Genomic DNA, 15,254 nt, shown 5'->3' on the forward strand with positions numbered 1-15,254 from the left:
ACATGGAGACCTTCATAGACTCATCGCTGCTCCATTCCCCCACCAAATGGCGTGACCAGGACCAGATCAAGGAGACAATGTTCATCTTCTCCCTTCGCGATCTTTGTAAGGGAATGGTATAGAGATCCGGACCGAGCCGCTCAGAGATCACCGATTGGAATACATTGGCATTGGCGTTCTACAAGAAGTACTTCTCCGCTTCAAGGACGATCGCTATTAGAGCCCAAATCACGGGTTTTAAACAAGGGCCGGATGAAAATTTCCACGAGGCATGGGTCCGATTCAAGAAGTTGGTGCGAACCATACCGCACCATGGGTTTGCAAAGTGGAGTTTGTGCAATCATTTCTACAATGGGTTGTACGACGATCAGAGGGCCATTTTGGATGCAGCCAACGGGAGATTTGCCGAGAATTTGGGAGCAACCAAAGGGTGGAAGATCATTGACGATCTAGCTACCCACAAGGCCGAGTATGGGAATTCGAGAGGGAACCGAAGAGAGCTGCTGAATCTTCCTCTGTTCTTTGCACTTGAGGCTCTCACCGCGAGATTTGACAAATATGAGCTAGGAGGAGCCTCTAAGGGTGGGATATACCAAGTCAATCTTTGTGTCGACGGTCCCTTCGTCTCGTGAAAGGTGTGGAGTTGAGGGCCATGTCTCGAAAAATTGCCCTAGCCCCTTTGAATCTTGTCGCCTTTCAACACTATAGGCGAACAACACCTACTACGAGCCACCGCATCCGAACTTGAGTTGGAGAAGCCAAAATGTCCAAAATCCAACCCAACACCCGCAAAGAAGAACAACCATATGTGCCGCCTCATCAAAAGCAACAAATACGGAAGCCTCCTTATGTGCCGCAACAACAACAATCACAAAACTCTGAGTTCTCCGAGCTTAAGAATCTTTTGCTAAAGGAGTCCCAAGCAAGAGAGGCCGGGATGAAGTTACTTGAGAGCCAAATTGCTCAACGGGCTAGTAAAAGCAACACTCGAGCTCCCGGACACTTACCCACTCAACCCGAACAAAAAGAGACCCTAAATGCCATCACCCTGAGGAGCGGGTCCACCCTTGATGGTCCTGCCATGGTTGAGGATCTTTGTCGAGAAAGATGAGCCAGAAATAAATCAAGAGAAAGCTTCAACGAACAAATCAAAGAAAAAGACGTCTGCTAGGAAAAGCAATCGATCGATCGATATACCTAGTCGATCGATCGAAACACGGGTTCCAGGAGCTTCGGCGAATGCAACCTTGATCGATCGATCGAGGAGGGCGGTCGATCGACCAATATCACTGCTGATGTTGAAGAGTTTCGTCCTTTAATGCCAAATAATCTACAAGACCACTTGTTTCGGGGTACCACAATCCCGAAGATTTTAAAGCACCGAGTGCTTGATGGGTCGATCCCGCTCTCAAGTTCGATCCAATGACGGTCAATGGGTCTCATTTGAGAAGGTCTGAGGAGGGATCTAGCTTCAACAAAGAGAAAGTGACGGACTTTCAGCCTAAGTCCAAGGATACCAGACACGCGACTTAGAAGAGAGGGCTAAGGTGCTCCTTTACCCCATATCCGGGAGAGACTCGTGCCGACCAAAGAACAGGTATCTTTCAATAAGTTTGAGAAAGTTATCCGTAGTTTGAATGTGCAAGTCCCCTTCCTTGAGTTAGTTAACCAAGTACCCGCCTACACTAAATTTATGAAGCAAATGTTGTCAAAAAGCGGTCACTTGAAACAAAGGTGCATCTTGTCGCACTCACCAAGGAGTCTTGTTCTTATCTGTCTCACACTGCGCCCCTTAAGTTAGAGGATCCGGGTAATTTTTCCGTCCCTTGTAGCATAGGTACCTTTTCTATTGAAAAGGCATTGTGTGACTTAGGGGCCAGTATAAGTGTCATGCCCTTGAGTTTAGCTAGGAAACTCAAGTTGACCCGGTTTGCTATCACGGAAATGACAGTTCAGATGGCCGACCGATCTGCAGTCGAGCCCATAGGAGTCCTAGAGGACATACCCGTCCAGATAGGGAAGTTTTTCTTCCCTGTTGACTTTGTTGTCCTTGATATGCCTGAGGATGACCATATTCCCATCATTTTGGGTAGGCGTTTCGCACACCACTCTTTGGTGCGATTATTGACGTCGGTTTAGGAACCTTGACCTTCAAGGTTGGGAAACATTCTATCATTTTTGCCCAACCTGCTAAAAAGAAGGACGCCATGTGGCCTGTCACCTGTAACACGATTTCTGAAAAGAAATCGTATTTTGTGCTTCCTGAATTGTCTGTCCCTATTACTCTTCTTTGTATTAACCCCTCCGCCCGAATTGGGAGCAAGAAGGAGGAAAAACTTGTTGTTTTAGACATCGCAGGAGCTGGTTTGGGGAAGGAAGAGCAGCTGGATGCTCCAGCTGAGACAGAGCAGATCGTCTCAAGAGGAGGTCTTGGATGCCTAAGCTATGGGACTGATGAGGAAGTGGAAGATGAGCCAGCCAAGGTGAGATGGGCTGATTTGGATTCCGATGATTCCGAGGGAGTCCTTGATTGGGGAGATGACGAAGCTGATCAGCTGAGTCCTCCGGCTGTCGAAGCTAAGAAAGGTGCAACTGATAATATGAGCACCATTGAGGCTACCTCTAGTAGCCAGAAGCCGACGAAGTGGGCCATACCGTGGTCCTTTTTGATCAACTATTAGTTGATCAAGTTCGTTATAAACTTCATTTTATTGCTTTCGAACCATTTTCTATTGCTTTTGTGTGCGCGAAAACTTCGCCTTTATTTCGTTTGCTTGGAATTTTCAAGTGTTTTAGACTTCGTTCTGGGTTTTGCGCAATTTTTGGCGCGTACTATTGTGTATTTGCAGGTATTTAGAGCTTATTAGCTCAAATCATTGAGCAATTACGAAGAAATAAGACGCTGCAGCAGTGATTGCAGTCGATCGACTGGCACCATTGGTCGATCGGCGAATTGCGGGTTTACGGAGAGCCTCTTGTTCTCGCCACCGGTCGATCGACTGCCTCTTTAGGTCGATCGACCACTGCTGCTGCTATATTCGTTCACGACCTCTCCCCTGCTGTGTGTGGTCGATATGCGGATTCAAGGGAGTTTTCTACTCCACTTTATTTTCCGTCGAATCATCTATTTCTTCTTTTGTTTCAATTATGCACAATTTTTACGTTTCAAAATTGCTTTCTTCAGTCTTATGCGTGGCTTTTAATTGTCTTTTCAGGTCCTTATTGGTAGCACTGCTGGCTACTGAAACCTCCTAGCTCACGCTGGTTTGGGGAGGTTTCCTTTGCTGCGCTTAAAGTCTTGTGAGTTCCCAAGTCTTTACTTTCTGTCATTGTGTTTTTATTTCCCTTTTCTCGCAAATTCCCATTTCTCTCTGCTTTCATTATATGATTTTGCACAATGGGGACATTGTGCGATTTGGTTTGGGGAAGGGTTTTGCATCGCACTTCATTCATTTGTTTGCATTCACGTTTAAATTTCAGTTTGCATCGTTTATTTCGTTTTCATCATATATCAAAAAAATTCAATAAAAATTGAAAAATTTCAAAAATTTCCATAAAATGCACGTTTATTTTAGCATATAGATCGAGTCGGAACGGTAGTATTTCCAGGATGATTTAGCATTTGCACCTGTTTTGCCTGAGCCTTGCTAGCTTAACATGTTATTAGTAGAATCGTAAATGCATATCTACGAGTTTTCGTTACATTTCTTGCTTAACTTGAGACTTGACTTTGAAAATTGGCAAGCTACATCATATTTCTGAGTTTTTAGAGCCTATAACTGGTGATATTCATGACCAGTTCATTTAGGAATGTGAGTAGTACTCCTTATGAGACATGTGTCCTTAATTTGCATAATTATGAATTTGATCTACTTAATACCTGTGTGCATTCGGTTTGTGGTTAGTTGACACATGTGGTAGAGGTTTCCTTTTCTCATTTTACCCATAAGCTTCACTATGCCAAAAATATCCTTTTTGTCCTATTTACTACATCCTACACATAGCCTGTCCCTTGTCAAGCTAGTAGTCTGTGTTTTCGGGATTGTTACTCAGTTTTTGGTAGCATATGCTCTGTTGAGACGATAGTTGGGAAATGAAATGAAAGAAAAAGGAAAGAAAGAAACAAAAGAAAAAATAAGAAGATGAAAAAAAAAAATATGATTCGAAAAAGAAAAGAGGTTCTGTACTGTTCAAATGGGTCGATCGACTGCCCAATATAGTCGATCGACTGAAGTTCGAAGAGAAAAGAAAGAAAAAAAAAAAAAAAAAGTCAATTCGCATAATTTAATCCTTATCTTTTGGCGATTTTTGCTCCCATGTTTCGTTTATATCTTATGAGGAGTTAGATGATTACTGTTAGTTTGGAGATTGTGAGTTTTGTGCTTGCTATAGCACCGTTTCACTTGATTATGAGAAAGAAGTTGGATATTGTCCTTTGGTTCCGTTTTGGTACTAGCTTGATCACCTGTACCTCCACTCTACCATAAAATGTTTTGCCTCTTCTTACCCATACCTCACATATCCCATTTTTACCTCGGCATGTGTCATTGGTCATCTGTTTGGTTGGAATGCATATGTACGGTTGTAGAGGTCGTTTTCATATTTTATTGCTGGCGTGTCCTCATAGGTCGTAGTTAGGTGAGAGTCTTTACAAAATTAATTCTTTCTATCTTACAAATATATCACCTGTGCTTAATTGAGTGATTTGAGCGACCCGCGAGAGTCCAATTGGATAAGTCTCTACAGTCAACGGTTCAGCAGCCTTTTAACGACTTTATAATTCGTTTGCATGATTCACATTACTAATTGATTGTTGGTTGTGCATTAAATTGGTTTGGGCCCTACAGTTTGCATTTCGCTCTGAGATTGAACTCGTTCCATTAGGTCATTAGATCGAGTCTAGTTCTTGCTTGGGGACAAGCAAGGTTTGGTTTGGGGAGATTTGATGCGTGTCTAAAATATGATGTTTCACACTGTATTCTACACGCATTTCAGAGCTCAATTGTGCTATATATGCCCATATTTCTCTATTTTCCTCTACTTTCGTGCTTTTGTACTTTATTGCAGAAATGTGAAGAATTCGACGGGAAATCAAGCCAAATCCGCCCCCGAGTAATCTGCATTGCAAATGACGTAAAGGAATTGCTTAAGGAACGAGCTTGGTGCGCAATCCAAGGCCCGAAAGACAAGTCCACGAGTTAAAAGAAGTCAAGTAGCAGCTTAGCCAGTCGACCGACCAACCTAGTGGTCGATCGACCAAGGCTCGGTTTCGAAGCTCTTTATTCTTCGAGAGAAGCGATCGATCGACCAAAGATCTTTAGTCGATCGACCAGATTTCGATTCCAGACGAGATTTAGAAAGCCCGTGAAGTTTAGGTTTTAGAAAGAAGTTGTTGCGTTGATTGCTATATAACGTAACACCAGCATCTAGTTTTGATATCGAATAATATATCAGAGAATACATTAAGTTTCACATCACAATAATTTAGCTTATTTCCGAGTTAGGGTTTTGGGTTATCGACTTTAACATTGGATTTCTGCCTTTGCTCTTAATCTTTCCTCCTTAATCTCGGTATTGACTTTGCCCTAATTTCATTTTTATTGTTTTGTTTCCATTGTTAGTATAGAATTGATAGTTAGTATTCCCAAGCCAATTATCGTTTCATCATCATTGCTATTTATTTTGAGTATGAATTCCGTAATTGTCATGAGTTTGATTGTTGTTTTTACCTTCATCATGAGTAGCTAAACCTCTAGTGCTAGGATGTAGGCGATTTATGGCATAGGCAGCATTAGATTAGACACGGCCTGAACCCGCGTGTCAGTCGATCGACTGACCTTGTTGGTCGATCGACTGACCTTGTAAGGTTATCCCTCGTTTTAATTGTCTTTAATCTTGTATTTAACAAATCGAATGCATGCGACCAGTTAGATACCTATTTTGTGACTGACCCATTAGATCGAAAGATAGGGAAAGTTATTTGACCATCAATTAATTCGACTAAACTGTGCTAAGATCGAAAGATAGGTATAGTTTAGACCATTAGTCACTTTTCAGGACGAAAGTTAGTATTAGTGACGTTAGGGACCTATAGCGAGATCGAGAGATGCTATTTGTTAGGAGTGGACCGAGAGGACCTCTTATTTCCCGCCTTACCTGTGTTTGATTCAGACCGACTCAGTTTGCTGCCGCCGAAGCTATAATGACCCGATCATCCTAGTACCTTTCTTTTATCTGTTTAAATCATATCTTTAGTTTATTTTCTTCTTATTGTTATTAGTTATAGACCAATTCAAATCAACCCCCATAATAGTTACCTCGGACTGATCATAAAACAACTAGAATTTACAACTGCCTCCTTGTGGTTCGACCCTGTTACCACTAGCCTAGGTTAGTCTTAATAGGAATTATAAATTTTATCTTTGGTACTCACAACGACGGGTATCACATTGCATCCATTCCTTGTGCATGAACTCCCCCTCTTTTTACAATAGCAATAGTGTTTTATTTGGTTTGGGGAAGTTCACTCACAAGGGATGCGAGTTAATTCAAATTAGCTCTCCAACCAATCGAAAGGATGCATCATATAGGATAGATTAGATTGCATCACTTGTTATATATGTCATATAGTTTGTACACTAGTTTAGAAATCATGCATATTCATATAGATTGCATTGCATAATTTCCTATCGTATTGGCCATTGAGGACAATGCCCATACTAGTGTGGGGATGGGAAATTCTAACTTAACCTTGCATTCAAAAAATGATAAAAATTGAAAAATTCTTGAAAAATTCATAAAAATTGAAAATTTTCTCAAAAATCCAAAAACATGTTCATTTCTTTGTAGTGTAGAGTTGTATATGTTGTATATATTTGTGTTTGTTTGTCACTCTTATCACATTGGACCGACTACACCACATTCGAGGCATGAAGGAAATAGAAGACCGCATGGTATGATCTTTCCAAATATCCTTCCTCCTTTTATATGTTAATGACAATGTGGCTTTATTTTGGTTGATGCGGTACAAACCAATGTGTTGTTAGGAGTTGCATTTAGTTTATATGGCATACTAGTTGATAGAAGCATTTGCATTAGGTTTTATATATGTTAGTTGTATCATGGCATGTAGTTGCATTTTAGGAAAACTTTGTGAAAACATCTATTTGGGAAGCATGATAAGTGTATATAAGGCCCTTGTAGATACTTTTTCTTCTTAAAACCTTGCTCATTAGAATACCTCCAAAACACCCTAGGATGTGTCATGCTAGTATCCTTTGACCCATGGACTACGACCTAGTCAAGAGTACCTTGTTATTTGATGACTCTTTGGCTACCGTTTATTTCAAGGCGACCCTTGAAACCATGCAACTATCTTCCACTTCTATCATCATGTTTTGTCAACACAAAAAGGGAATGGGCACAAAAAATCTCAATTTGAGTTCAAGCATCAAAATGAAAATCAAGAAGTTTGCACAAATTGCATCAAAGAAAATAGGAGTACAAAAATAAGAACTCCTATGCTCAAATAAAAGCACCCTCATTACAAATTAGGGTGACTTTGAAAATATTCAAAAATTGCAAAAATTGAAAATTGCCAAGTATCAAAATGCCAAACATCAAAGAAATGGCAAGAAATTATTCTCAAAAATGTCAAATGCCACAAGAAATTGGGGGGAATAACAAGATCAAAAGCAAACTTCCATTATGAAACTCAAAATCATATTGATCCCTTTATCCATTGATCCCATTTTTGTGCATGGTGGAGAGGGGACGACCCTTCTTCTTGTCTAGGCAAGAAGGGGAATTCCACGATCCTACAGTATTTCTAACACCATAGGGAGTCTACTCTTGACAAAAGCATTTAGAAATTGAGGACAAAGGTACCCTAGCTTGACACAACTTGGCGGTGATTTGTTGGTATCCTCCTAGGCTTAGTAATTTGAAGAAACCATATCTAGAATGGAGTGTGTACCCTTAGATTGCTTCCCTTTAGATAATTTCCGCCACTTAGATGAGGAAAGTAGCTATTCTTTTGTTGATGCATCCATTACTTGCTTTTGTGTGCTTAATGATTGGATGTATCGCCATTTTGGCAAGCCCCACCTTGCCTTGCAAGAAGGTATCTTACCTCATGGGTGTCTTGTTGTGACTTGAAGGGGCGGAGTGAGACCCGCTAATTATCTCATATAGGCTATATTAGTAGGTTAGTTTAAATAAAGGTCATAGTTTTAGCCACCTCTTTACTCGGGACGAGCAAAGGTTCGGTTTGGGTATGTTTAATGTGACTCATATTTGACCACATTTAGTCCCCGAAATAACCTCATTCCCATGCTTTCTAGCATCTATTAGGGTCATTTCTTATCTTTAGTTCCCCATTTTGCATATTCTTTGAGGTTTTGTGTCCTTGGTAGGAGAGGATTGCTAGCGTTGCATTTATGGAGCAAAATAGAGCTAAATGGACTGCATCTAATGACCAAGCTGTTGGAATATGTGTCCTCCGACAATAATGCGATCACGACTGTTGATCATGATGATCACATGTTTAAGTCTCATTATAAAGAATACAATTGGGAAGTAATATTTACTGTCAACTGATAAATATATATCGGTAATGATTGGCTGACTAGAGTTTGACATTACTGTCGTGCGACGGTGGTGATCAGTTGATCCCCTAGGTCATACCTATAGGGCAACACTCTTAATTGATTAATTAATTGATCGTATAACGTTACGGGTCAATTAATTTATTTAAAATTGACGGACGATTTTGGAAGTAATATTTACGTATTTCATTATAATATGATTAAATGAGATACGGTCCGAGTAATCGAATTGTATCATTACTCAGATGAAATTATTGTTTAAAGAAACAATTAAAATTGAATGAATTATTATAAATACAATTTGTTGTGATTTATAATTGGTAAAATATTTTGGTACAAGTAATTATGAATTACTAAGTCGATTTTTGTATATGACGTATTTTTATTAATACGTTGATTTTTAATATGTTAAAAATGCATTGCAATTTTACGTGACATGTGACATGTGACATATTGACAAATTGACAAAAATAATATGGAATCCACATTATCTATATTTGCCGAAAATTAGAGGAAGATTAAGCTAATATTATGATTGATTATATTAGTGGAGGGCATGATGATTACCTACTAATCTAGCCATGCATACCTATTGTTCATTGTGAAGACAAATAAGAGCATGCATTGGCTCCCTCCTCTCCCTCTTCCACCCGGTTTTACCAAAAGAAAAGGAAAGGGTTTTTGCCTTATTTTTCATATATACAACACATAACATTGTTGTTGCATTATTAATTCTTCGTTATTCTAAAATTTGAGTTTTAGAGAGATAAAAAAAACTTCCTTCTTCCTCCTCCCATAAACCGAAATATTAAGTGTCCTATAATATTTTTGGGTCAATTTTTACAAGATTAATATTGTACTAGTATTTATAATATTAATTTTAATTAAGAGTGTGCTTTAGGTATAAAGCTTTGGGAGGGATCCTATACTTGGATCTTAGTTCTTCCACTAAGGATAGCACAAGAACAAGAGAGAAAGGAGATCTCTCTTGTGCCCATATAAACCAATATTCCAATGTAAGATGAAGATCTCTTCTTAATTTTGTTTATAAGTTTGCATGCATAAGATCATTTAATTAATTTTATGACAAATTAAAATATTACATATATGAATATGTTAAGTATATAGATCTACTTTTCCTTCAATCGGTATCAAGAGCCATGGTTGTTTGCATGCAAATCGGTAGTTTTTCCGAGTTATAAAGATTAACATATAAAACTTGTATAATTTGTGTTATTATGATATATCACGAAATTAATTTATGCATGTTAAAATTTCTGGTCCTAAAATGTTTTTAGGATATTTTGGTTAATTTACGGATTTTTATTGTTCACATTATACAATAATGGCATTAAAATATGATTTTATGAGTAAAAATGTCATTTTCGGACTAAAATTAGCTAAACTTCGAATTTTCGAGTGATTTTTGGATATGTTGTCACATATATTATTTTGAGATAATCTGTAAATTTTCATAATTTTTGGACTTCTTATGCTTGAAAAATGGATTTTTCATTATTAAATTCGGATTTAGGTGAAAAATAGGTTAATATGAGATAAATTTCGAATCTGGTCATAGAAATTTAGTATGTTGTCACATGCAATTTTATTAGATGTGTATAAAATAATAGGCTATAGTGAAGTCTTTTTGCATGATTTATGGATTTTTGAAGAAAAATAGCATGAATAGTGACTTTATTAGTGAAATATTAATAAAACATACTCTATGACTAAGGAAAAACATTATATGTTGCATTTTATTATCTTTTTCAGATCTAAAATTGAAAAGTTGATGTATTTAATTTTTCACATGTTTTTATGATTATTTTAGTTAAAACCGATAAACCGCAACATTGTTTTTCCCGGATAAATTTCGAAATTTTTAACCTAAGTTTTTTTGAACATTATGAGTGTCATGGTATTTTTCCAGAATGTTCATGAGTTTGAATTTCAAATTTCAAATTTATTTGAAATTTTGTGTTTATTTGAAGTTTATATCATTTTTTATAATTTTAAGTCCATTAATGAACAAATTTTATAAATATGAGTTAATTATGGTCAAATAATTAGTGAAGACTAAATTTTGAGTCCTAAGAAGTTAGGGTAATTAACTTATGCATAAATATGAATTTATGTAATTTTTGTGATTATAAAATGTTGAATCACGCAAATCCGTAAAAACCGAGTAATATACGATATTAGCTAATTAAAGGCGATTTAGCATAAAATTGGGCATGTTCATACATATTATAATGCTGCATTTTCTTTATGATTGTCATAATTTTATTTATTTAATTTTTGAATTATGTAATTTTTACTTAGTATGGCCTTAGTTTTTAACTGGTATTTCCCGAAATGTATGGGAATATCGATTCGGTTGTAATTTTATTGTGATCTCGTATCACCGTTTTGTAATTTAATAGGTTTATTTTATTTTAGTTACAAATGTATAATAGGAAATTATGTAATTTTATTCATTTCGGAGTTCCCAAAGACGGATTTCTTCAAGATGGCGATACATAAAGACGGTGTTACCTCGAGATGCGTGCCACAACCGAAGTTCTAGGGACCAATGGAGTTGGTTTCCGAATTTGTAATAGTTAAATAGTTTTTCTATTTTAGGAAGGCCATACTAGGATTTATTTTTATGCTTTGCATTTTATTTATATGTCACATGCATCGCTAAATCGCCATAACTAAAACATGCATCCATATCTAATCGAGTTTATCGACCGTGTCAATTACAATTATCGTAGTTCACCGCTTTAGTTCACTTAAAACGTGATAGATAATAAATTGACATAACCTCTCGCTAAAACAATCAATTGAGACATAGCCTTACCAAATAGTAGAAACCATGAAAACCTATTTCGTGAGGGAGTGCACTCGGCCACACCGGGGTACAAACCTTGTTACGTAGGGGAAGTGGGTGATAAATTTCTATCCACCGAATTCATGTTGATAAGGGATGAATCGGCCACACCGTGCCCAAGTTAATGTGGGTTTGGATCATGGACACATTTATTCGAAATTTAGATTGAACTCAACAAAAGTTTTTCGATAAGGGTTTTATCGGCCACACCGTCCCCTTGTTGAATGTGTTTTCGGCTAAAGATAAATGTTAATGTAATATTATCGACCAAGAGTTCTAAAAGTAGAATCGATTAAACGTTAATCCACCGAGTTATATTGATAAAGGATGAATCGGCCCCACCGTGCCTAAGTTGATATGAATTTGGGTCTTGGAATCATTTATCTAGTTGGGTAGAGGTCACTAGAAAAATGCTTAAAACTTGTTTAAATTATAAATTTTTACGAGTATTATCAAAACGACATTTGTTTTACTCCTTCTATTTTGTTTTGTAGACCATCTCTTTTTCTCATAACAAATAGCAACACCAACCCCCATTGCAACGCCTCTCGCTAATTCATCATGGCTCCGATCCTTCATGGATCGATGTAAACTTGAAAAGAATGGGTCAAATTTCTCCGATTGGGATGCCCAACTCAAATTAGCCGCCCAAGGTGACGACAAGCTTCGTTACCTTACCGAGGCCTCTCCACCCGAACCTACTACTAGGTCGACCGCCGCCACTAGGGAAGCATATGAGGCTTACCAAAAGGAGTCCGCCGCAATGAAAAATGTCTTGATATTTGCGATGGAGGCGGATCTCCAAAGGAGAGCCTTTAAAATGGGCAATGCTAATGAGATTTACTCCAAGCTTGTGACAATGTTTTCACAAACTCCGCGGATCGTCCAATATGAGGCGGTCGCGGCATTCTTTGATCTCGACTTCAAAGAGGGCCAAAAGGTTAGCCCTCATGTGCTCAAACTTATGGAGCTTGTCGAGACCTTGAAAATTCAAAAGGTTGAAATCCCCAAAGAACTCATTGTAGATAGGATTCTACACTCCTTGTCCAAAGTCAAAGCGTATGTTCAACTCCGGGTGAATTTTAACATGCAAGACAAAGATGTGTCTCTTGAAGAATTGCACAAGTTACTTGTGCATACCGAGAGGGACATGGGGTTAAATGTGAACCCCCCAAAGGATGTGCTTAACATAAGCACTAAGAGTAAGGGGAAGTTCAAGAAGAATGGGAGGAAGGGTAAGAAGCAAGCTCCCACATTCACCAAAGCTAGGACTTATGAAGCTAGCACTTCAAAAATCAAGAAGGGTCCTCTTGATAAATGCCATTATTGTAATGGTATGGGACATTGGAAAAGAAATTGTTCCAAATACCTTGGTGATATTAAGGCTGGAAAGATTACTCCAGTAGGTAAATGACTATCCTTTCTTTTATGTTTCTAATTCAACTATGGTATTGTGATACAAAGTTGTGATAATGTATCTCCCTTTTTATTGTAAATAGGGCTTCCACCAAGCAAAGACAAAGGAAAAGAAAAGCAAGCTTAAGAAACCATCAAGGAGCTAGGAATAGCTTTCATGGAGCTTCGCTTTTTATTGTCTTATTTTAAATTATGTTTTGGATTTTTAGAACCTTAAGTTTCCGTGTTCGACATGGAAAGGTATTTGGATAATTGGTTGTATTTTGGATAATGGTGACTTGGTTTGCAACCCAAGTCACCCGTTTTATCATTTTATCCTTTTGTTCTAAAATTCATGATTAAATGCTTGTTCTTACAAACATATAACTTAAAGTGATCTAATAGACAAATTTAATGACGGGATTCATTATATGTCCACATGCTTAAGGCTTCTGTATGATCATTTACAAAGTAACCTTGAGTCTACGAAGTCTCTTAAAGGTATGTCAATCACCAAGTACACATATGAAATCTAAAACTATTAGTCAATCTATGAGATAGTTCTCCTTATAACTTCAACATCATTATTTGTGTCTCATATGCTATCTTTGAATCTCTAGTGTATTTATTCTAAAGATAGAGTGGGAGAAAAATGAGGACACAACTCACACCAAGATAAGATTGTGTAAATGAGATCTACACAAGAGAAAATGATTTGAATGAAGGTATATCTATTTATATAATATACCTAATAGATGAGATCTATGGTCTCTAGTAAGTTCTATATGACTAAAGAGACCAAGTGAAGTAATCATAAGAGTATGTTCTCAAGATAACTACACGAGGAGACCAAAAGGAAGTTTTGGAACAAAATGACTAATGTAAAGTCTTAACAAGAGTTTTGACTAGTTTATGAAAATTTTTGACAAATAGTTTAAACCTTGAGATTTACTTAAGAGCCTAAATGAATCAATATAACATCCTAGTTATAAGAGATATTTATGACTAGAGGTTGCAAGGATTGATATACCGATATCTTCAATAGCCAAAGTTTTAAACCACGCAGATGTCATTACTTAACCTCATTATGAAAATGAATTGGTTAAACCTCCTTCTAAAAGGGATATTTTGAAGGATATGTATTAGATATTACTCATATTTAATAAATGACATTGCCACACATCATTATGACATGAATGTGTTAGAGATTTAAAATCTCTTTCCATAAGGTTAAGATGAGACCTCTTCGAAATAGGAATTTTGAAAGGATATGATGGGAACATATATGGCTTCATCTTAATAACTTTGCAAAGCAACATACATTCCAATTTTGAAATGTTTTCGATTAAGTAATGAATTTCGAAACATGTGGAATTAAGTGGGAGTTTACAAATTATCATGTGAAGACATGGGATTTAGTGGGAGCTGTCATCCTCGGAATGTTTACAACTCATTACTCATTAGGAATGTCTAGCTAATATCTTCCTTCACAAAGAAGTATTTGAGTTTTCAATTCTGGATGAATTTGGACTATGATGAATCCAATTACGACAAGAAATATTGGATTAGTATTAAGAGATACACATCATGTCAACATACACATAGGTTATTCATGTAGATGAAAATGGAATTGCCATTAGCAGTCATGGTCGTTCATTGAACCTATGAACGGTTGATCTCATGATTATTAGTAACTAATGTTTCCGCCATTAGAATAATCATGCACTTGTCCAATGGTGAATCATTTGCATGAAAGCATGATGATTCATTGGCAAGCCATACAAGAAACGTCATGAATTCTCGAGGAGAATCCGATGAACGATTTCAGTGTTTGACAGAATACTCTATTATGTGTTAAGAGGTTGCACATATTATAGAAAGTCCGAACACACGTAAAGATTTATGAAAATCCAAAACTGTTCAAGTCAAAAGGAGAAATAAGAAGTTTTGGAAAGATACTTAGTTGAATAAGAAGTTACTCAACACTAATCTTTCTTAATATGCTAGGACTTATGAGAAGTGCTAGGTCAATCGTCTTGGCAAATTGTTGCAAGACTCTACAAAACATATACCTAGTACATTGTGCATGGATGGAGTACTTGATCAGTACAAGTTATATCATTCACCAAAAATTCGTTCGTTATGTGATAATCGATGAGGAAGTTCTTTCAAGATAAAGAACCGAAACCAAGGTCGGGAACCTTGATGTGTACTTGGTAAGGATAATGCTATGAGTGATAACATGAATATAAAAGATAATACGATTAAGAAGTTTGAACACATGGACACATGGCATGTTAAACTTCTATTGCAATCAATAAGTGTTTACACTTACAATATGCATCACAAGGTTGTAATATGGTATTGACTACCCGAGTGTG

The sequence above is a fragment of the Silene latifolia genome, chromosome X, assembly GCF_048544455.1.
Source record: "Silene latifolia isolate original U9 population chromosome X, ASM4854445v1, whole genome shotgun sequence".
In the NCBI taxonomy this organism is placed as follows: domain Eukaryota; kingdom Viridiplantae; phylum Streptophyta; class Magnoliopsida; order Caryophyllales; family Caryophyllaceae; genus Silene; species Silene latifolia.